Source organism: Lissotriton helveticus, chromosome 8 (genome assembly GCF_964261635.1).
Source record: "Lissotriton helveticus chromosome 8, aLisHel1.1, whole genome shotgun sequence".
NCBI classification, from domain to species: domain Eukaryota; kingdom Metazoa; phylum Chordata; class Amphibia; order Caudata; family Salamandridae; genus Lissotriton; species Lissotriton helveticus.
In genome coordinates this window covers 41,679,603-41,703,342 of record NC_136069.1, presented here as the reverse complement: position 1 = coordinate 41,703,342, position 23,740 = coordinate 41,679,603, and the positions used below count along the sequence as shown (strand labels likewise).

Here is a 23,740-nt window from a genome sequence, read left to right as displayed (position 1 = left end):
AAGTCCTTTCACTGCCCAAGACAGAAGCAGCCACTGCAGGCCAACACCGCAAAGCACACAGCAATGTGGTAGTTCCTCCTCCCAGCTTCTCCAGCTCTTCTTCTTGGCAGTCTTCTTGGTCCAAAAGAGTTCCAAGGTTCAGGGGTCTGGGCCCAAATATTTATATCCCAGAGTCCTTTGATCTCTTAGGCAGAGAGTGTCTGTGCCCAGCCAGAACCAGTTCTGCCTTCTCTTGTGTGATTTCCTGGAAGGAGATGGAGACTGCATTATCTGGGGCAGACCAGGCCCTTTGAGGTGCAAGGAAATCTCTCCTTTCCCCCATTGCAGCCCGGGTCCCCAGCCTTCTGTGATCCAAAACCCAGACAGGCAATCCACATTCCAGCAGAGGCACACGGGATGACTGAGCAAGAAAATACCTACTTTCTGAAAGTGGTATTTTCAAACACATAATGTAAAAATCACCTTCACTAAAAGATGTATCTTTAGATTCTGAGTTCAGGCATACTACATTGTATTTCCCTACCTAGTTCCCAGGACCAGTTATGTTATAAACAAACTTCCCATTCTGTCCTGTGGCGAACAGGTAGCCTTGCAATAGTGAAAAATGAAATGGGATGTAATTCAATATCAGGATATGCCACACACACCAGGGCATGTCCTACTTTTTACATACACTGCACCCTGCCCACAAGAGCCGGGACACCGCAAGGTATTTGCGCCGAGACACCGCAAGGTATTTGCGCGCTCTAGAAATTTTAAAAATAAATAAATAAAAATAAATAAATAAGTACATTGGGCCTACCTTAGGGGTGACTAACATGAAGAAAAGTGAAGGTGTAGGGCCTGGCAACTGGGTGCAATTGCCAAGTCAGCACAGCAGTTACCAACTGTGCGCAAATTTGCAATGGCAGGTCCAAGTTGCCTTTTTAGGGCTACTCGCGTGGGTGGCACAATCAGTGCTGCAGGCCCACTGGTAGCATTTGATTTACAGGCCCTGGCACACGCAGTGCACTTTACTAGGGACTAACAAGTAAATCAAATATCCAATCATGGAAACACCAATCCATAACGCACTTTACCACAGGAGTACTTGCACTTTCCCACTGATCAGCAGTGAGAAAAGTGCGCAGAAACACTGTGCCAGCGAAAACAGTCAAAACCGGGAGGGCAGAAAGCAAAAACTCAGGGGAAACATGCCAAAAGATGCCAAGACTAAGATATTGTCACCAAAATGACAAAAAAGTTTCTTAGTTCATATTTGTTTTACCGATAGAACTATATTGCCTACACAATGTGTAAAATTGGGTTTCATCAAATATTTATCATTTGAACACCACCAACTAATTAATTTCGATCCTATTAAAATCTTATTTTCATTTCACTTCAGAATTACAAAAAGTGCTTTCCCGGTTACAGGAAAAACTTTTGATGTATTTGTTCAGTTCATTTACAAATTATATAAATGTTGTATGCCCAGCACAATTGTCAGAACGTTTACTTTCCAAAATCTTATAACTTAACAGTCCAATAAAGAAAAGTAAACACCAATCTCCAGGATAAAATAAGCTGCAATTTGTTAGAAGACATATGCTGACATTTGACCTGTCTTTGAAAACACAGCAAATGTGTCAAGATTTAAAGACCTCTTTACTGCTCATTCACTTTCTAAATGAACAGAACACCTGTTCTTTACCATCTTCAGCTCTCTCGCCAAACTGGGCTAGTAGGCCCTTAAAATAGCTTGCCCTGATTAAATCAGACTCACCATGGCGAGTGGGCATGTAGATTTCTTGCAGCCCGGGCATTAAGCATTGCTTCCTCAGTGCAGTAAAACTGTTACAGCCACATAATTGCCTTTTTTGCCACATATTTTAAATACCTGTGCCACATAATTTAGTCCTCCATTGGCCCCATAACTCATGTTGATGAAATCTATTTTTCACAGCGAAAAATGTTATATTTTCCATATTTCATGGTTCCCTCTGGGTTTTACTAGTACAGTAAAAACACTCAAACATGGTATCTGTAGTGAGAATTTTTTTATTACTATAATAATTACAAAGTTAACACCTGCAACTTACAATGAAAATGAGTATGTACTTATGGTTATACTTTGGAATCTATTTTAAATTTGTAGCTGTTATTTACATTGTAGGGATTCTTAACAAGAACAAAATCAGTTCACTTTAACAGCTTGCATTTCACCATGGAGCTTAGAGCCAGAGATACAAAGCTATTTTTAATTGTAAACCCTGCAAGCAAGGCTGGACTGGCTGTGCTGGGTACTGGGCGTTTTTCCCCGGGAGGCTAGAAGGGTGGGGGTCCAGTTTTGTAGCAGTGCTGCAGTTTTGAAAGCACCTGCTGCAGAGTGTGTCCAGTAGGTTTCAGACAACAATAAAAGTGTCAAGATAACTGGGGATTCATATTCCTGTTGGAGAGAGATCCAAGTTTTGTCTAGTTGCAGTTTTGACTCATCTAATGTAGTGCAGATGGTTAATATTCTTGCAGCAAAGAACTTGTACCATGCATAGCACAGAACAGTTTATTATGTGCATTGCACAGTGGATTATTGATTTTGTCACAGAGACCCTTTTGTTACTCTGCAGTTCATAAATTACAATCATAAACAAGCACAGTAAGCAATGAAGAGTCATCGAAGACGAGCACGTAAACTGCATGGTACAGGTTATAAAGTTATGGTTTTTCGGATTCTGTCATTATCCTAATGTTGCTCAAAAGGGTTTGTTTGTGTAGAAAAGAATTCTTATTAGTAGAGCCAACCCTAACCACTGTGTTATGTTCTGAATCTTGAGTTTGTGTTTCTCCAAACCAAGTACTCTTAAAAAACAAAAAATGCCTGCCAATATGTATGACATGAATCCTACACCTTGTTAGTCCCCTTTCTGTTATGTAACATTTTCTATACACTGATTTGAACACATATGATTAATTGTCTCTGTATTTGTGTGATGTAAAGTGCCCCAACACCCTACACTGGTATGAGAGGTGCTATACAATTAATTAAATACATGTGAGAGAGGGGCTACGGGGAGATGCGGGCCACTGTTGGATGGTGACTGTGAGGAAATCATTGAAGAGCTTTGATAGAGATTGTTGAACCCTGGTGACAGAAAATGCAATATTTGCCCACATTTTCTTGGGGGAGACTATCCCCAAAACCATCCTTGTAGTGGTCATGCTCGCTCGCTGCATCACTTTGCACTGCATGGAGGCTGATCTGACAAATTTGCCAGTGCTGCTTTGGGATCCTAGTCCAGCCCTGCCTGCGAGTCACACAATCACAAGATTTGCAACAGTTATATGGGTTTTTGCTATATACGAAACCCACTTGATGATTTGGAAAAGCCTTTCCAACTCGCAAAATAGGTTTACTGACTCATTCTGAATCACAAATAGGAAAGGGCTTCTGTCTGAGTCATAATGAGAGGTTTGCAGCTTAAATTTTGTTGCAAATCATTCATAAGTTACCGATTCCTGAAAGAAGGTAGTAACCAATTTGGAAAGGAGAAGCTTTCCCCATTAGACAGCTTCGCCTTTTGGAATAATGTTGGGCGAGATAGTGACTCGGGGGTGTGGGATGATTAGAGGAGCAGGCAATGGTCCCAAATAGGAAACTTTGAATCTTACTTTTTTTTAAATGTTGTATTTATTTATTTGTATGGGCTCCTTTAAGGAAGGCAGGCTGGTATTTTTTAAAGTTTCTCTTTTGGGAATGTAAATACAGGGATGATGGTCTGATGTTCCTTGCAGGTCACCATCCCTAGGTTTATGCCAAATAGCAAGCTGTCTAAATAATATTCATTAGACATGTTGTTCTGCGACTGGAGATATTTTGATTCAACCTATTAGTAGATAAGCTGCAAAAAGACAAAGCCATATTTGCAATTGGTTTATTTGTACATCCCTCAATCTCAAAATGTTAGCATTTCTAAGCAAAATCTAAAAGTACCACCCATGTCTACACCTCAATGACCTAGCAGTATTTACGTGTTACACTTAATGCTTTCATTCATTCAACTCAAATATAATTTTCCGTAAAGTGAGGCAAATTCATGAATTGATTTCAGCAAAACACAAATGAATGGTACATCATGCAAACAGCCCTCATGATGGGGAATTAAAGACAACATTTACACAAGTACTTTAGTGGTTACAACGTTTTGTCTATTCAATATACCGGCACAATGTGTGTTTCTGGTGTTTGGGCTCTGGACACCACTCTGTCGTGCAACACATGTGCCCTCCTGCATCTAAAGGTGATCCGAACTGAGAATCACATCACGGTCATAAGAAGTTGAGACACTCGTGAAAGTCCCTGTCCCATTCCAGGGCATGGCCGCAGACTCACTCTTACTTCCTGGGCTGCACCATTTGTATTGTATATAGAGAAAGAGTTTAGTCTATTAAATTACACAACTAGGTTTTTTTTTATACAGCAGACATGCTGAACTCACATATTTGAAGGTGCTCACATATGTGATAATGAAGAAAATGGCAGCTCAGTAAATAAAAAATTTGCCCAGGGTCCCATAATTTGAAACCAGTTTATGGGGCCAGAGCATTACAGTTAGGTGGAGTAGATTATTTAAGTCACTAGACCTGCAAGTCTGGTAAAATGTTTGATTTTCTGAGACCTGGTCTAGAGTCCCGAACTGAATGATGAAGCCTGCCACTAGTTGATTCTAGTGGGCGAGGATCCTTTAAAAAACCTTTTTGTTGACCCCTGATTGATGTAGGCTTTTTGGACATTACTCTTTTGTGATTGTCCCTTTAAAGACTCATCTATTTAGAGAAGTGTGATAGTTGTGTCCGCTCAAGGAAGCTGTGCTCATGATGTCTACTGTGTTCAGGATGTTCCTTTCTTTTGTACATTTTTAATGTCTTGAACAATCTATTGTATTTGTGCATCACATAAAATGTCAACAAATGCAAGGTATCGGATGGAATGCTTGAATTAATCTCATGCAGTGGCAATCTCCCGGAACCACATCCCAATCCATTGTTTTTCTCCCAGCATGCCATCCTAGTTTGTACCCAGCCATTTGAGTATCAGTCTTGATCCTGCTCCACTAGGAACAATCCAGTCTGAATTGCCAGCCTGGTCCCCTCTGAACTGGAAAACAAGCAACACAGGGCCGGAAGAGGTGAACAGGCTCCCCCGGTGACAGACCAAATTCTCCCAGTGATAAAGACCAAAATAATCACAGTTTTTGTCAGATTCATGGAGGGGACTGGAACAAGTGGATTTCTTGAAAACACAGCTGTTCTTAATACAGCCTGAAAATGTTTCCTCTTGCTGTTTTATAGAAATTGGTCTCAGAGGTCTAGCCCTTCAGTGGATGGTGAGCTTTCTCGCGGCACGCTCCCAGACTGTTAACCTAGGCCCATTCTGGTCAAAGACTATGGAGTTGACTAAAGGTGTGCCTCAGGGCTCGTGCTTAAGCCCCACCCTGTTTAGCATATATGTCGCTCCCTTGGCTGACCTCCTTAGGACCTTTTATTCCAATTTCTTATGCTGATGATACTCCGCTTCTTTTTTCTTTCAATTAATCTACTCCCGCAGCCCAGTCCACTTTCTCCACAGGTACGGTAGCCATTACCAATTGGATGAGGAGCAATTTCCTCCAACTTAATGCAGGGAAGACTGAGATCATGCTCTACGGAGACGCACCTCTGCTGTGGTCACCGAATTGGTGGCCGGTGGAGCTCGGTCATCCCCCTGTACCCAAGACTGTTATTAAGAATCTTGGCATTCGCCTAGACCAGGATTTGACCATGAAGGAACATGTGGCCCTGACGGCTGGTTCCTGTTTCCACGTGCTCTGTTACGACGAGTCTTCCCTTTTTTTACCAGTACCCACACAGAAAACTCTTATTCAGGCACTGGTATTAAGTCGATTAGATTGCTGTAACGCTCTCGTCGTCTCAGCCAATGACTCCTCGCTGTGCAGATGGCAGGTAGTCCAGAACACAACGGCGCGCCTTGTCTCCAATGCTCCACCTAGAACGGCTTCTTTTCCCCTTCTCCAATAGCGTCACTGGCTCCCGGTGCGCAAGCGAATTAAGTTTAAAATCTGCTCCCTCGTCCACAAGGCACTGTATGACAAGGGTCCCACTTAACTTGCTAAGAAACGTAATCAGTATACCCCTACCAGGGCTCTTTGCTCCATAACCAAATCCCTTCTCTTGGTTCCCCTGTTTAAGAAATCAAGGATAGGTGGGAAAGCTTTCTCTCACCTTGCTCCGCTTTACTGGAACCAGCTCCCCACCCATCTGAGACAATGCCATGACCATCTTCAATTTAGACGGCTACTCAAAACTGCTCGGTTTTAATTTTGCCCTTCTGTCAGCTTCTTGTTGCCGGTCCGCCGCGCAGAGATACCCCTTTGGGGGTGATTCAGGCGCTCTACAAAACACTTAAATAAAAGAAAGGGAACATAGGTAGATAATTAGTAAGCCTCCTCTCTCCGTGGATGCTGATAGCATGATACCCCAAGAAACAGGACAGAGAGCTTATTCTTTGTAAGACTAGAGCAAAAGGGTTGACACTGTTTGACTCACCTAGAATAATGGTATTCCCAAATTATACCTCTGAGTCAGAAACAAGAAATAACCTACGACCACATAAAGCAAAGACGGAGACCCCTGGGATTAAACTATATGCTTCTATATACCTCCAAAGTCAAGGTGAAATTCCAGGCCAAAACCTTCTATGAAACACCAGTAGATGCCTTAACATAGCTTCAGGAACGATCTAGACTGCACTGCTTGTAACAGAACACAGGTCTCCTCTGCCTCCATGACTGAAAGAAAGAACAGCCCTCCTGGCTCTTCTGAAGCGGGTCAAAATCATAGCGAGCGACCAAAAGAGGTGGGTCCCTCAGTATTGGCTGAAACAACCTCATCTCCCCCATCACTTAGAAGGAGCATAGAGGAGCGAGCACTCGAAAGAGTTGCACAAGAGTGGAATTATTTCAGGTTATTGTTGGGGTAAATAAATAGGTGTAGTTTAGATCGGTGTATTAGGGAGGGGGTTGGGCAACAGACCTTTTCTCAAGTTGAAGTGGGTGTGGTTCTATGACCAGTAAGTACTGGAGATGTGGTGAAAGCAGTTGTTACAAATAGGAAAATGTTGGTGTTAATGTTTATATGCATGAAACTCAAGCGGCCATTGTCTGCACACCCATTATGGGCTTTGATATGGCTTCATGATGACAAAACAGAGAACCGACAAAATTCTCTCCTGGATCGTCATCTACCTTAGAAATAAAATCAAAAGAGGGGTTGTCGCTCAATATGAGGTATTAATTCAGGAGATTCACTTGGAGGGAACATAATATATAAATTGCTGGAAAGAGATCAATGTTACCTTGGTGCATGTGGGCTTCTCCCGAGGTTTGGAGGGGTGACAACATTAGTCAGGAACCAACAAGAGCAAAACAGGTGGGTGGATCCTAACAGATGTTGAAGGGAGGTGGGGGAGGCACGGTATTATATTGATCACAACCCCAATGGGGAGTCCTTGAAAGGGCAGGCTACCTGCTGATGTTGAAGATGCACATTATAGGAGGGGACTTGAGCGATGTCATGGATGTAAATATAGCTCGAACAGACACAGAATGACTATTCACGCACACCAGATTCACCTCTCACAATTTGTTAGAAAAATGAGGCCTACTAATATGTGAAGGTTGAAGCACCCGATAGACTGGTTGTAATCATTCTTCTCAGGGCTCCACAAAAAAACTCTCCATACTGACCTATATATCCCAAAATTAGAAAACCCAAAAAAGGGAACGTGATGCTGTTGGCTGGTGGATTATCAGACCATAGACCACTCTTGAGGACAATGCAAGAAAGTACCAAAGGCAATGGCAAGTGGGTATAGATGGAATGCTTGAGAACTGCTGGACTCCATTATCAGGGCAGAGTTGAGGGCAGATACAGTGCTGCATTTTCAGAAAGGTGAAGGATCAGTCAGAAAAATATAGTCAGGAAAATATAGTCAGAAGCCTACAAGGCAGTATTGATGGATAGTACTCAAATTGTCGCTGCAATTAAAATATATATATATATATATATATATATATATATATATATATATATATATATATATATATATATATATATATATTACAAGTTGTGAAAGTACAGCCGATGGACCTAAGATAGGGTGGGAAATTGTGCTGGAGAATACGGCCCAAGCTGCTAGGGCTGTACAAGAAGCAATAAGGTTCCTGTCAATCGGAGCTAAATGATAAAGCGCACTTACAGTACCTGGCTTGGCAGTTTAATTTATAAGAAGTATGCGATAAGGCAGGTAGGCTGCCGCCCATGCTTGGTAGACTTGAGACTGCCGCTAGGTGGATAGGCAAAATTGCCACGGCCACAGGGGTGTGATAGCAACAGGCAAAGATATAGTAGAAGAATTTGTGCAACAGTATAGCCTTTTATGAGGAAGAGCGTTTGGAGGTTGGGGAGGAATACGGGAAATCTGCGGACCTTAAAATGTCAACCATGAGGCTGTTGGGGAGGGAGAAAGAGAGAATGTGGTGGACGAGCCTTTTCTGGAGGAGGTCAAATACATGAAAGGGAAGACACCAGTCCCTAATTGCATTCCGGTGGAATTGTTAAAGATTTCAACTGAGCTGGCTGTGTGCTCATATACAACACTTAATGGAAGTAGAAACATGGGAGCTTTGCCCCTGATCTCACTAAGGTGTTTATAATTCTGATCCTCAAAGAAGGGAAAGCACCTGGCTACTGTGCTTTATACCATCCAATGTTACTCTTAAATGTAGATGTGAAGTACCTGGGACAATACTGGCAACCAGGTTTCTCCTATTCATGTGAATCAAGTGGTTTCATGCCTCAGTCTCCCACGAGGATGTCAGAGGTCCAGTCTAGTATTGCCCCATGAGCGATAATCTCATTGAATGCAAAAAAGGCATTCAGTGCGATGCATTTGCCATTTCTCTTCCTGGTGTTGCCTAGGTTTGGATTTGGTTGGGGTTTTTGCGACTGGGTGGCACTCCCATACCAAGGCATAATGTTTGTGTTCAAGGCAAGACCTCCTCGAAATAGCCTTGAGGACAGGCAGGAGGCAGGGATTTCTGTTGTCACCTCTACTGTTTACCTTGTGTGTGGAGACACAAGCATGCTGGGTGATCCTGTTAGAAGTGATTAAAGGGTTTTGACTGCGCATAGTTTTACAGGAGAAAACAAATATTTTTATGCTGACAACATTCTATATGTAGACAGATCCAGAGATACAATGTCACATGAGTTTTTGCCGACTACAGCAAATACTCGAAATATAAAAAAATTGGGGAAAACATTGACTACAAAGCAAAAAAAATGGAGTTTGGAAGCGGATCTAGATTTAGATATATATGTGTATATGTTACACTGGATCTGTTTCTGAAAGAAAATCTAAGAATCAGACATCTGGCTTGATGTGACTTGATGTTGATTGTTCCCACTCTTGATAGTGCTGCCACAGCTGGTATGGGTCACAAAGCACCCCTGCTCCATTAGCAGTGGAGAATTTCGTAGAATTGAATACAAAAGTGTGAGTCCTGCTGTGTGCTGGGGGCGCTCTAAGAACTGCATTGAACACATTGACTCTGTCAGTTTACACTGGAGGGATTACATCACCCAACATTAAAAAATATATAATGGTTTCAGCCTCGAGGCTGCTCAGGGTCCCTGCAGCCTGTGCTACTGTGTAGTCCGTTCTCTCTTTCAGTTACTCTCAGCCCAGCAGACACGTGATTTCCTTTTCCGGTCGTTGAGGGCAGAGACAGCACCAGCAGTGAATGCCGTCACTTCCGGCCTCTTCCTCGGCTCCAGCAGCTGTAGGGGTGGAAGGATCCTTGGTCTGTGCGGTGACCTTCACCCTCTGACCCCGGACGTCACCCCCGGCCTCGGATTGTCATCTTCACCGTCCCAGGCCGAGGGGGAGAGGGCTCTGAGCAGGGGTCTGCGCAGGTAGAGTCTACAGACCCCCATCCCCCCCCCGCTGAAGACAACCCGAACTCTGCACCCCCCCCCCTTCAAGCCATGAACCCCCCGGGACGAGTACCCTTCACTTCTCCTTCTTCTCCCACCTCTCCTCTGCAGCCTCTCCCCCTCCCACCTCTCCTCTGCAGCCTCTCCCCTCCCTCCTCTCCTGTGCAGCCTCTCCCTTCCCACCTCTCCTCTGCAGCCTCTCCCCCTCCCACCTCTCCTGTGCAGCCTCTACCCTCCCACCTCTCCTGTGCAGCCTCTCCCCTCCCACCTCTCCTGTGCAGCCTCTCCCCCTCCCACCTCTCCTGTGCAGCCTCTCCCCTCCCACCTCTCCTGTGCAGCCTCTCCCCCTCCCACCTCTCCTGTGCAGCCTCTCCCCTCCCACCTCTCCTGTGCAGCCTCTCCCCTCCCACCTCTCCTGTGCAGCCTCTCCCCTCCCACCTCTCCTGTGCAGCCTCTCCCCTCCCCACCTCTCCTGTGCAGCCTCTCCCTCTCCCACCTCTCCCGTGCAGCCTCTCCCCTCCCACTCTCCTGTGCAGCCTCTCCCCTCCCTCCTCTCCTGTGCAGCCTCTCCCTCTCCCACCTCTCCCGTGCAGCCTCTCCCCTCCCACTCTCCTGTGCAGCCTCTCCCCCTCCCTCCTGTGCAGCCTCTCCCCTCCTCTCACCTCTCCTGTGCGGCCACTCCCTTCCCACCTCTCCTGTGCAGCCTCTCCTGTCCCACCTCTCCTGTGCAGCCTCCCCCTTCCCACCTCTCCTGTGCATCCTCTCCCCTCCCTCCTGTGCAGCCTCTCCCCTTCCTCCTCTCCTGTGCAGCCTCTCCCCTCTCCCCTCTCCCCTCCCTCCTCTCCTGTGCAGCCTCTCCCCTCCCACCTCTCCTGTGCAGCCTCTCCCCCTCCCTCCTCTCCTGTGCAGCCTCCCCCTCCCTCCTCTCCTGTGCAGCCTCTCCTCCTCCCACCTCTCCTGTGCAGCCTCTCCCCCTCCCTCCTCTCCTGTGCAGCCTCTCCCCTTCCCATCTCTCCTGTGCAGCCTCTCCTGTGCGCCTTCTCCCCCTCCCACCTCTCCTGTGCGCCTTCTCCCCCTCCCACCTCTCCTGTGCAGCCTCTCCCCTCCCACCTCTCCTGTGCAGCCTCTCCCCTCCCCTCTTCTGATGTTTACTCATGTTGTCAATATTTTATAGTGCCAAAATTTGATTTGCTAGTAGCTCAGAAGCAGTTTCCTTGACCATAAGTAGCTCTCACTCCAGAAAAGGTTGGAGACTCCTGCTTTAGAGCACACAGAGAGTCTGTGGCACACATGTTTCCCTTAATTTATATTCTAGAATGAGACGCAAAAAAATCCCCGGATTTAACTTTTTTCACACAGAGAATGAATGGTATTTATGTCTTATTTGCTTTGATTGATGATTGCCAATTTCCAGCTCCATGTAGGTAAAAGCCAAGCTGCAGTTCCTCATGAAATATGCTGCTCAAATGCCCTGCACTAACCCTAGCCTTGATTATCTAGTGACATTTGAAACTGCAGCAGTCACTAGGCATAAATGGGCTTTAGAGCTGACTGCTTGAACAGCCAATGCAGTCTAGGCGTTACAACCAGACAGAAACAAGAACAAAATATTTCATAAATTAAGTTGTTGTTTTAATGCAAAAAAACCAACAACTAAATGAAAGATGATCAATCATACATGTTAAAGAATTTTTTGGAAAATTCATTCTTTAAAGTTACCGTGTATGAAACATCAATTAGCTAATGCAATCACTGCAGAGATTTTGTGTGTAACCAGAATTGAGTCCTGGTTGGTGCAGTGGGGTGTAGTGACTTCTGTATTATTGTGCGGCATGGTCGCAGCCTGTGACTGAAAGCACGATAAGTGTGTTCATTGTTTTAAAATTGTATTCAAATGTTAGCTACCACAATGCGCCCATAAATTCAGTATTACAAAGCAAGCCTTAAGCTTCTATTTCCAGGGTTTTGCAGCAATTTCAATATAGTTTTAGAGCTTTTTCATTCTTCCAAAAGGTGTAATTTCTGATATGTATCTGTTTCCATGAACTCCATTACTTGGTTTAACTCACGAGAAAGTGTCACTCAAAGTGTCACACATTGGCAGTTGAGTGTCACTCATAAGTGCCCTGAAACCATGGAAATGTCACACATAAGCAATCTGAAAACTTGGCAGCTATGCTACGGTGTCCTGTGAAAGTGCACTTTGAGTCTCACTTCTGTGGTACATTGCTTATGCTACATACACACTAACTTCAGCAGATGCCAAGGGTGGAAACCAGAGGCTCGGCGCTAAGAGGCAAGCCAGCCTCCACTCTACTATGAATACACAAAAGAAGACTGCCCCTAGATTGTGTTCCTAAAGGTATCTACAGAGTTAGGGGGAGATGCGTTGCCAATGGGGGCATCTCATAAAAAGTTACGGACTGGCCTCATACACCGCCCGGGGGCAGTCCCTCCCCTCCCCCCCCTGTGTCCCTTGAACCTGGATCCAGGGGGTGCATTACACATGTGCAGCACAGGTGAGGTCATCCGCAGGGCTGAATTCAAGATCCGCTCATGCCTGCAGGTGGATACCTACCAGCTTTGGCTTGGTCTGTGTTGGATGTTAGCACAGGAAGGGTCCAGACATGAGATGACACCACTCTTGGGGCGGGTACAAGCTTTCGTTATCCTCAGCATGGGTGCTCATGAACAGTTTTACATGAGTGGCAGCTTCTGCATTTGGGTGCTGGGACTCCCCCTTCTGATTTTGAGGTCTGATTTGTTTTCCATTTGTTCTTGCAGGTTATACACCCGTCCATCAGAGCATCTTCAGGCAGCCAGGTAATTATGCGACGACCATTGGGCTTGTATGGGATTCTTTCTGATAGTTCTCATCTGTTTGCTTTCCTGATTGTCAAGGGAGAGGTGCTGCAGGAGTGACCCCATCATGCCGATGAAATTCAGTGATTTCCTTGGCATGAGGCAGTCCGACCATGTTCTGAAGTAGTGTAATGAAACAGCGCCACCTTCTGGAAAGCTGCAACTGGTTTACTGTTATAATGAAATTAGTGCAACTCATTGTGAAACTGTTGTTATGGCATAAGCTGGAATGTACTGTTTCCATTGTATGACAGGCCTAGTTTGAGAACACACTAAGCAGACCTTTGCAGTGCATGTAGTGCTTGCGTAATTCTTATCCTGGATGGATATAGACTCCTTTTTGCATACATGGTCTCACAATGGAATTTTCGTGGCAGTATTCGCCCCCCCCCCCACCCCCCCCCCGGCTAAACCTTCTTTCAGGATTTGGACGTTGCATGATTTGTTTGCTTACTCACTGCATTTCACCTTGGTTTTTTCTGGCCCCACCATTGTCAGATTTCTCCCGCTACCACTGGTCTGCAGTGTGATTCAGGTCTACAGTGACATGTGGGTGTAACATTGCTTTTTAGGTCGAGCATTCGGGACCTCTTGCATATACTTATTATATTCTTATATGTGTATGTACTTTGTGGGCTCTGGAGATCAGCCCTAGAACTTGTCTGCTTCCGCTTAGGGACTTTTTTCTGTTCAACTGCCACTATTTAACTGTCTTGATAGAAAACAACCAGCAGAGGTCAGTAAGATACCATAATTGCTTTCTGCTGAGCAACCTTTTATTTTTCTGGCAACTCTTTCTATTTAACTTTCTTGATAAAAAACGACCAGCAGAGGTCAATAACATACCAGAATCACTTTGGCATTTTCTAGATTCGAATCCATAGAAACTGTCTTCCACAAGCACTCATAGACAATAATATTTTTTCAAATCTTGTATTTTCAGTGATATGACCACCGAAGGCCTTGATTTTATATTAAAAACAGAGCTTTGAACTATACCATTTCCCACTGAAAGGCAATATTTCTCTCCATGTGTTCCCATACCTGGCGTGTCACGCAGTTTGGTGCTTACTTTCCCTCCATGTTAAGGAACAGTAGATGTTTCAGCACCCAGGCTAATGTGCTGTATAGTTAAATACATATAACGTCCCAAAGGCGAGACCGATTGCATTGCAAATGCTTGTTCTGTTCTGCCTTTGCTCGTGTCTGTCTCCTGTATGTATAGGAGGTCACATGCTTTTCTGCCTGCAGAGAAAAAAGAAAATAATACGCAAGACACTTATAGCTGACCACTTGCTTTTCACTCCAACCAAGATTCTAGGTTTGCCTAGTTTGTTCACACTTCAGAGATTAAATAAAATGCTAGGTGCAACCAAAATGTAACAGGCAATGACGATTGGAGGCCGCAGGGGGGCAAACAAAACAGTAGGAGGCTGCTGGTGCAAGTAACAACAGGCCAGCAACCACGACAAAGAAGCAACCACGGTTGTGAGGAAAGATTTTAAAAAATACCTGAATCCGAGCCTGAGCAGTGGAAGGACACCAATAAAGCAATTATTCTGTTGTTTGTCCATGGTCCGTCGTAGGGTGAAACACATGAGGAAGAAAGTGAAACTGACAGGTACTGACCCATGATATGCAAGAAAAGAAACAAACCAAAGACCTCTCAAGGAAATCTTGTGTGAAACCTAAAAATGACATAAGGGAGCCGCTTGAGACGTGATGCAGATGCACACTGATAGATGCAGGCCGCAAACACCCCTTCATCAAAAAGGTCAAACACTAATACTTGCCTCAAGTGCAAAGCCTAGAGTACTCTTTTCATAACAGCCCCAGGGGTCTGAGATAGGTACAGAGACAGACAAAGCCAGATGCACAGAGAAACAAAGACACCCCTAAACACATTCACACTTACTGTAAAAAAACACTGACTGTTCACAGAACAGAGGGTGTGGAATGTTGGTTATGTTATAATGATTTGGATAGCGCACTAATCACCTGAGATGGTATGCAGGCGATTGGGGAGGTGTGCATGTTTGTGATCTCCAAGGGACTTCTATAAAGAGCCAGGTTTTCTGCTTTTTGCAGAACTCAAGAAGTGAAGAGGAGGCTCTGATATGTCGAGACAGGTCGTTCCAAGTTTTGCATACGATGTAGGAGAAGGAGCGACCTCCAGTTTTGCTTTTGCAGGATCGGCAACTATGTGCAGTGGAGCGAGGGAGAGCATAGGTGTCTATGTGGTTGCTGAAAGTGTATGCAGCTGTTGAGGTATTCTGGTCCTGTGTTGTGTAGTGCTTTGTGTGCGTGAGAAGTTTGAATTGGCTACGGTTGTGAATGGGGAGCCAGTGAAGTTTTGTGTAGTGTGATGTGGGTGCGGCGAGGGAGGTCAAATTTGAGTCTTGCAGCAGTGTGTTGGATGGCCTGGAGTCTTTGTAGGAGTTGTTTGGAGATTCTGGCATAGGTTGTGTTGATAAATGCTTGTGTGATGGTCTGTCTGGTGTTTAGAGGCAACCACTTGAAGATTTTTTTCGCAGCAAGCATAGGATGTGGAAGCAGGAGGTGCACACTGCATTGACTTGAGCCGTTGTGTTGAACTTGCCATCTAAGGTGATCCCTAAGTCACCTGGTGGAATCCATTGGGGAGGTCTTGTTGCCGAAGACCAGTGCTTCCGTCTTGTCAGAGTTGAGCTGCATGCTGTTGGTTTGCATCCAGTCTGCTACCATGGTCATGCAGTTGGAGAAGTTGGTTCTGACGGTGGTTTTGTCATTCTTGGAGTGGATGAGCGGGGAGTGATCGGAATAGAGGAGGACGTTGATGATGTTGGAGAGTGGTGTAATGTGTATGTTGAAAAGGGTGGAGCTGAGGGACTCTGCATATTAATTTCTCAGTCTCTGTTATGTTTGTTGTTGTTTAGTAGCACAGGCCAACTACAAGGCTCTCTGAGTAATTAAGTGTTTTTTTGTTTTCCATTGATCGTATAGGCTCAAATTCTTTAGTAGGTCTGTAAAGATCTCAAAGGATTGTTTCTTCTAATCTCCTTAGGCTTAAGCCCTGCAGACTCCTTCTTAGCACAGGAGACTGACTGGGGCTCCACGTACAGTGTCCTCAGATTAAAGGGAGAGAATGTGGCCTGACGGCTAGGGCGGTCGACCTCGGAGCTGGGGAACCTGGTTCGAGTCTCGGCAGGGACGCTCAACATTCTGTAATTCTGGGCAAATCACTTAATCTTCCTGCCTAACAAAAATGAATGTGTCCCCCTGTAACATAATTGGTGCTCATGTAAAGCGCTCTGATATCTTCGGGACTAGTTGGCGCTATATAAAACTCCACAAAAAAATGGAAATGCTAAGTGGCATTTTAACACAGGTAAAATAAAAAAATCTCAAATTATTCGATAGCCGATTCCACTCAACTTTTCATCTTTTACTGTTCTTCCCAACTATATATTTTCCAGCTATGTTTTGCTTTCGATAGTACACTTCTATTTCTTTCTCCTGTCTGTTTTATCCGTTCTTGTGTTTTGTTTTATTCCTTCCCACTTTCTTTTCCTCGCCCCTCCATCACAAGAGCAAGGCCCTTAGTTTGGCCATGAAGACTTGCTCGTCAAAGAAAAGAACCCCAGGTGATTTCAGGATTATATGCATGATTGCCATCTTTTCGTCCCGGTTGTCCTCCAAGGGCTCCATGCCAGCCTCAATGTCTGTACTTCTCGCGACCTGTTCCTTCGCAAACTACCCCTGTCACGCACCTGGTTAGCCCCGGTCCTCCAATGAACCATTGCGGGGCCACCGCGTTACCAGGTGGAGTGCGGGTTTCCATCTCTGTCATTTGTCTGTATTTTGAGTTCAGCTTCTTGGCTATGTGTCCGTCCTTCCTCCAACATCAGCTCTTGGTCTTGATTCCTCCTGGCTGTCATCCGTGCTGCAGCTGCTCATCATGTTCCCTATGCTGCAGCGTATCCTCCTCCATGATTCAACTCCTCATTGGTGGTCTCCTGCTTCCCACGTCTTGGAGTAAAAGATTGTCAGCATTAAAAAATCTTTTATAGTCATTTGTTGGTTTTCCCTCTCCAAGTCTTCCCTCTATATTGCTCTTCCTGTCTTCTCATTTTTCCTTCTTTCCCAGTTTGCTAATCTTTCTTCTATTTCTACATTTTCCTCTCTTCCTCCTTTGCAGGTCTTCGTCCACTCTCAGTATCCTGAGGGCGCCGTTGGTACTCCTCCACCTTAGGTACGTACTCCCATCCACAGCTGGTATGGCAATAGCTTATTTTGAACTAATATCCAAAACTGCTAAATCATACATTGTTCTGATATCTCTCTGTCACCAAAAATGCAACACTGTATTTCACTTTCCACCCTACTAGCAAGATGTAATTAAAACCACCTGTTGAAACCTAACACACATTCAACCCACACGCTGGAGGGTAGTTTTGCGCTTGTTTTTCTCTCGACACGCAAAAACATGAAACCAATATATAGGCATTTTCATGAAGACTGAGACTGATGACTGCATATTCTACACTACAAACTCTGGTACGGTGGCTTCCCAACTAGAGCAAAAGGTATGGGTATTGGAGCCTGTGTCACCTAGGACCCTCCAGAACAAGCAGGATGTGCCGCCCAGGGTGGAAAGCTTCAAAGGCTCTGTCGCCTTTGTTATGCAACCTCAGGCCTCTCCACATAGTGGAGATGGCCATCCCCCATGTCCTGCTCCCATTTTTGGCAGCTAGACAGGTGGGAAAATTAGTAAGATAAGGAGGTTTGCCCACTTCAAGCCAGCACCACCCCTCAGGTGGACTAGCTTATGTGGACCCAACTTTTCAAATTCCTCCATGTTGTTTTGGGCAGGATTAGCATTTTAGGGTCAGGGTTATACCTACATCCCACAGGAAGTGGTAGTATAGAGGGTTTAGACACCCTAAAGGTAGGTACCCATTGACTACTACCAGTCACTCCCCTTATTGCCCCTAAAGTGAGTATTTAGGTGGCACCCCTGAACCCAAAAACTTGGATTCGACGGATCAAGAGAAGGCTGAATAAGAGTCACTGCCTGGTCAGAACTGCAGAAGTGCTGTGGAGTTTTGGCAGGAAACCCTGCCTGCAACCTGTTGACAGTAGAGGAGCTACTTCCCTGCAGCTGCAGGCACCAACAAGCAGCGTCTGGTCCACTGCCTGGCAGCTCCCCCATCGACACCGCAGATGCAAATGGAGATGCACTTGTGCTCTGGAAGGTCAGATTTGTCTCCCCACCGAGTGTGAAGACACCAGGATCAACCGGAGCTGCGCAGCACAAATGCCCTGCACCCAACTGCAGCAGCGACCAAGTAGCTGTCGAGGGATGTCTCTATCCCTAAGACCCACTTCATGAGTGGTCAAGCTGTTTTGATTTTACCCCTGCCAGCTGTTTGTCCCTGTCCCTTGCGCATCCAGCCCGCAGACCTTACAACAATGCACCTGCACCGCCCAGCACGGGTACCGTCGAACCGGTTGTGCTCCCTTGCTCCAAGACCTCTCTAAGTCCCTATTTGGGAGCCTTCGGGCTTGTTCCCAAGTTCCCCTATGCAGCCTGTTTTTAGGTGTCCCTACCTACTTCTCTGTAGCACACCCACCTACCAACTTCACAAGCACCCGGCTCCCGGTCGACTCTGGGCAGGTCACAAAGAACTGCTGGTAGTACTTTGGACCCTAGCCCCCTACTGCTCGGAATCCAGAAGGTGAACCCCTAAAGTCAACTGTACCTACCTTTATTGCATTTATGCGTTTTCCTCCCATAGGATTGCATTGTGCGTAAAGGTTTGAACCATTTGCCTGAGGAGAGCTTAGATCTGCTTCCCCTTGAGCGAGAGGACCTCCCAGAGGAGGAACTCATCCTAGAGAGACTAGCCAGGAGGGCTGCTCTAGAAGCCAAAATCCTAGCTATGCACAAAGAAAGAGCTGAGATAGGCCAAGGACCCACCTCTGGTGGCAGCAAAATCATAAATAGGGAGAAAGAAGAAGCTTTTGACCCTAAGATCCCCCAAGGGATTGTCCCCAAATATGTAGAGGGTGATGATATCACCAAATGGTGTAAAGCCTTTGCACGAGTGGCGGACCTGGAGGCCAAGGGCGATGAAAGGGAGACGGAACTCTCTTCCCAACAACAGGAGATCATCCGCTTACACGATCAACAGGTGGACTTGCAACTCCACTTGGAAGACTTGGAAAATCGCTCCAGGCGACACAACATCCGCATTCGCAATGTTGCCACATCTGATGCCACTCAGGATGTGTTTCGATATGCCAGGGAGCTATTCAACCATGTGCTGGGGAGACCAATGGACTCGCCCCTACAGCTGGACAGGGCCCACAGGACGGGTCCGCCCCGTGCAGCTACGGCCCCAACGCCCGACATCCTGGTGTGCGTTCAAGACTACCGGACCAAGGAGGAAATACTACAGAAGGCGCGTCAGAATCACCCGATTATGTTCCAAGGCACCTCGCCGCAATTGTTTCAGGATCTGGCGGCACTCACGCTTCACAAGCGCCGGCTCTTCAAGCCGGTCACCTCCTTCCTGCAGCAGAAGGACATCCAGTACAGCTGGGGCCACCCCTTCCGCCTCGTCTTCAGAATGGAGAATAGGCAGTACCAGCTCCGATCAGTCTCCGAAGCCTGCTCTCTGCTTGGTATAGAGATGCCGAAGGAAGAGGCGGAGGCCCAGGGGTCGGCGGATGAGACCGAGGGAAGGAGGCCACAATGGGCCCAACAGCGGCGACGGAGGCAGGTCAAGAAGCCACAGGCGACGGAGATTGTAGCGGGACAACGCGCGGCAGTAGAGGCAGTAGCCGCGGACGGCGGCACCGACCCCCCAGGATGAACGCTTCACGACATTGCTTGATTTGACCGTCTGCTCTGGCCATTGGGCCGTTGGCGGGAGGAAAACTCCCGAACTGCACAGTAAGACTGCCTTACTTTACCTCCTATTCTCCTTTTCGTCCTTGGATGAGAGACAATGACATTCTTTGGGGCATACATTGACAGTTTGCAGTTGGGGGGAGGGGGGTGGTGAGTTGGGTAGGGGGGGAGTTCCTGGGGGTTGGGGGGGGGGGGAGGGTTCATGGTCCATGGTCGGCGGGCGGTGTGCTGAGCTAGCTCTCATGTGGGAGGGGGGCGGCAATTCCGGGGGGTGGATGGGTTTGCCAGTCGCCCTAATAGTTATCTGTCAATCTTCTTCTTGTTGGATGGCGTTGGATGACATTGTCGTTCTCACTCTGAATGTGAGAGGCCTGAACAATCCAGTGAAACGCAAAGCAGTGCTCCTGTTTCTAGAACAATCCAAGGCAGACATCTGCCTATTGCAAGAGACGCACCTTCTGGCTAGAGATTGCCACCGCCTTCACTCTCCCAAGTTCCCGCAGCAATTCTTCTCCTCCTGTACAGAGAAGAAGGCCGGGGTGGCTATCCTGATAGCGCGCACTTTCAAGGGCAAAGTACTGGGTAAGATGTCGGAGATTAAGGGGCGGTTACTGGTTTACAGGTTCACACTGGGAGACTTACACTACACGATTGGCTCGATATACGGGCCGAATGAGGGTCAAGAGAAGTTCCTGCACTCCGCACTTACAGAGGCGACTGCGACACTAGATCGTCATATACTGTTAGGGGGGGACTTGAATTTAGTTCTAGATAATTTGCTCGACCGCTCCTGCCAGCGCGTTAGTCAAGTGGGTGCGCTGTCAGCGTCTGGTCTGGCTCGCTTGAAAGACCTGGGGCTGGTAGACGTTTGGCGCGAGCTTCATCCGGGTGACACAGAATACACACACTTCTCAGCAGCGCGTAAAACATATGCATGCTTAGATTCCCTGCTTGTCTCCACAGCGGCGCGCACTCTGGTCACCAATGCTGAAATCGGTACGGCGTACCCTGTCCTACCACGCCCCAGTCACGGTCACCCTGACAGGGCCGCGGGCACCACGCTTAGGTAGAGTATGGCGGCTCCGAGACTCTCTGCTCTACAAGCAAGATGCGGTTACCAGAATTCAAGGAGCCATAAAAGACTACCTGTCCCACAGCAGCAACGGGGACACCGCGCTGGCCACTCAGTGGGCCGCGCTCAAGGCAGTACTGAGGGGTGAATTTATATCGATTTCCGCCGCGGAGAACGCGGAACGCCAGGCCAAGAGGGACGAGCTCACCCACAAGACCAGGGAGCTAGAGCACATTCACAGAAGGAGGGGGGCCCCGAGAATTTGGCGTCAGTTACCAGCTGCCCGTCAACAGCTGGCAGCACTAGACATGGACAGGGCGGAGTACGCAGCGTTGCGGCTGAAACACGCCTACTACACTGGGGGGGACAGATGCGGGCGTCTCTTGGCGCATAAACTCCGAACGGTTGCCCAGAAGCAGGAGGTTAAAGAATTGAAACGAAACGACAGTACCAGTGTCACCGGTGATCGAGCGGGGGCCTTTAGCGCCTTCTATGCCACTCTATACGGAGCAGACCCGCCTGACCCAGAGGCGGAATCTGCCTTTCTCGACGGAATCCCACTGCCTGCCCTGACTCGGGAGCAAATGGATGATCTGGAGAGAGACATCCGTCCGGAAGAGGTCATCTCAGCGATCTCTCGGCTCAAACTCGGGAAGGCGCCGGGGCCGGACGGCTTCCCGGCGTGCTTCTACAAAACCTTCTGTGTTCAACTTGCGCCGCTCTTGGCCAGACTCTTTACTTCGTTTGCGGACGACGGGGCGATCTCCCGGGAACTGCTGGAGGCCTCGATTGCGGTTATACCCAAGCCAGGCAAGGACCCCATCGGCTGTGGGGCATACAGGCCCATCTCCCTTTTGAATGTTGACCTTAAGCTCTATACGGGGATCCTCGCCTCCAGACTGGGCCCCTACAACCGGACCAGTCGGGCTTCATCCCGGAGCGCCAGACCTCTGACAACACCAAACGGGCCCTCCACCTTATCGAGAAGGCAGCCCGCACACAGGGCGAATACATGATGCTGGCCATCGATGCAGAGAAGGCCTTTGACAGGGTTCATTGGCCCTATCTGGAGAAGGTCCTGCAGAAGGCAGGTATGGGACCCAAGTTCCGGACTGGGGTTCTGAACTGCTATAAATTCCCCTCGGCCTCGGTTAGAGTTAATGGCTTGTCCTCCCCACGTTTCCAGATTGAGAGGGACACCAGGCAGGGGTGCCCGCTATCCCCTCTCCTGTTTGCCCTCTACATGGAACCGCTAGCACAGCTCATTCGATCTAACCGGGAAGTCAAAGGCATCAAATTTGGAGCGGACGTCCACGTCATCAGTCTCTATGCGGACGATGTCCTGCTGTCGCTCGCGGACCCCCACATTTCTCTTCCCGCTTGCATGGCCGACCTTGATAGGTTTGGTAGCGTATCGGGCTTCAAAGTCAACCTGACGAAATCAGTGGCCCTTGACCTGTCCCTGGCCGTGGACACGCGCGCCTCACTGCAGTCCCAATTTCCACTGCAATGGGCTACGGAGGCAGTCCCCTACCTGGGAATCAGACTGGCGGCCTCCCTCCAAACCACGGTGGACGTTAACTATGACCACCTTTGGCAGAAAGTACGGCAGGAATTGGGACAATGGAAACACTATCCGCTGTCTTGGTTAGGCAGGGTGGCGGCGATCAAGATGACGATTTTACCTCAGATCCTCTACATTTTTCGCACTATACCTCTCGCCCCTCCGAAAGGTTGGATTAAAGTGATGCAGTCGGAACTTTCTCGATTTGTTTGGAACGGGAGGAAGCCGCGTCTGAAAGCCCAGATCGCGATGCTCATGCCGGAACGGGAAGGGATCGGGATTCTGAATCTCACCGACTATTTCCAGGCGGCACAACTACGCTTTATGGCGGAATGGGTCCAATGGGAGTCCGGGAAGCACTGGTTATTCCAGGACCAAGCGGTGGCGGGGCGCACTCTGCAAGAGATCCCGTTCATGCGCAGGATACACAGGCCCCGTAACCTGTACGCATCATACATTACTCGAGTCCCCCTTGAGATCTGGGACCGGGTTGGTCTGGAGCTCGGTCTTACCACCACCATTTCACCTCTCACCCCCATCCTTGACAACCCCGACTTCCAGCCGGGGCTAGACGGGAAGGCCTTCGAACGATGGAAGTCTGCCGGTTGCCGATCCCTTTGCCACGTGTATGATTCTGAAGGGATAATCTCCTTTCCACAACTATGCCAGGACTTCGGCCTCCCGGAGACCGAACGACTCCATTATTTCCAAATCAGGCACTGGGCCCTAAGCAAGACAGTCAGAGCGGACGCGCATAGGCGTCTAACGGATTTTGAGTATTGGTTGATCACTCGCAAATCAGACAAGCAGCTAATCTTGGACCTATACAAAATGCTCACACACAAACACGAATACACTTATAGCGCGAGTAGGGCTCGCTGGGAGAGGGAGATGGGGAGGGCCTTTACGCGTAAAGAGTGGGAAGATATGTATTACAGAGCACGGCATTCGGCGTATCATATAGGGCTCACTGACACTCTGACGAAGGTGGTGACCTACTGGTACTACACACCTGAACGACTATACGAAATGGACAGTAGCAAGGACCCCCTGTGCTGGCGGGGCTGCGGGCAACTAGGCACTCTCACACACACACTATGGGAATGTAGTCTTCTGCAGGAGTACTGGGGTCGTGTTCTGGACGACGTGGATAAGCACTTTGACACCGAAATCCCACGCTTTCCCTCCTACGTTATCCTGGGGCTCCCAAATCCGTTGACCTACCCATTGCGATCACGAAGGGGTCGCTTGATAGCTATAGCTCTAGGTTCGGCGCTACAAAACATCACAACACATTGGCGCACGACCCACATAC

The 23,740-nt window shown here is 47.6% G+C and overlaps 1 protein-coding gene across 2 annotated transcripts in view; it reads left to right on the top strand.

Annotated features, from left to right (window-relative positions):
- The first annotated feature begins 9,996 nt into the window (after nucleotides 1-9,996).
- Nucleotides 9,997-23,740, top strand: part of LOC144772317 (uncharacterized) — a 290,294-nt gene continuing 276,550 nt past the window's right edge. For both annotated transcript variants that reach the window (XM_078656553.1, XM_078656550.1), the window contains exon 1: nucleotides 9,997-10,011. The gene's annotated coding sequence lies outside the window, so the exon portion shown is untranslated. The remainder of the gene's footprint in view (nucleotides 10,012-23,740) is intronic.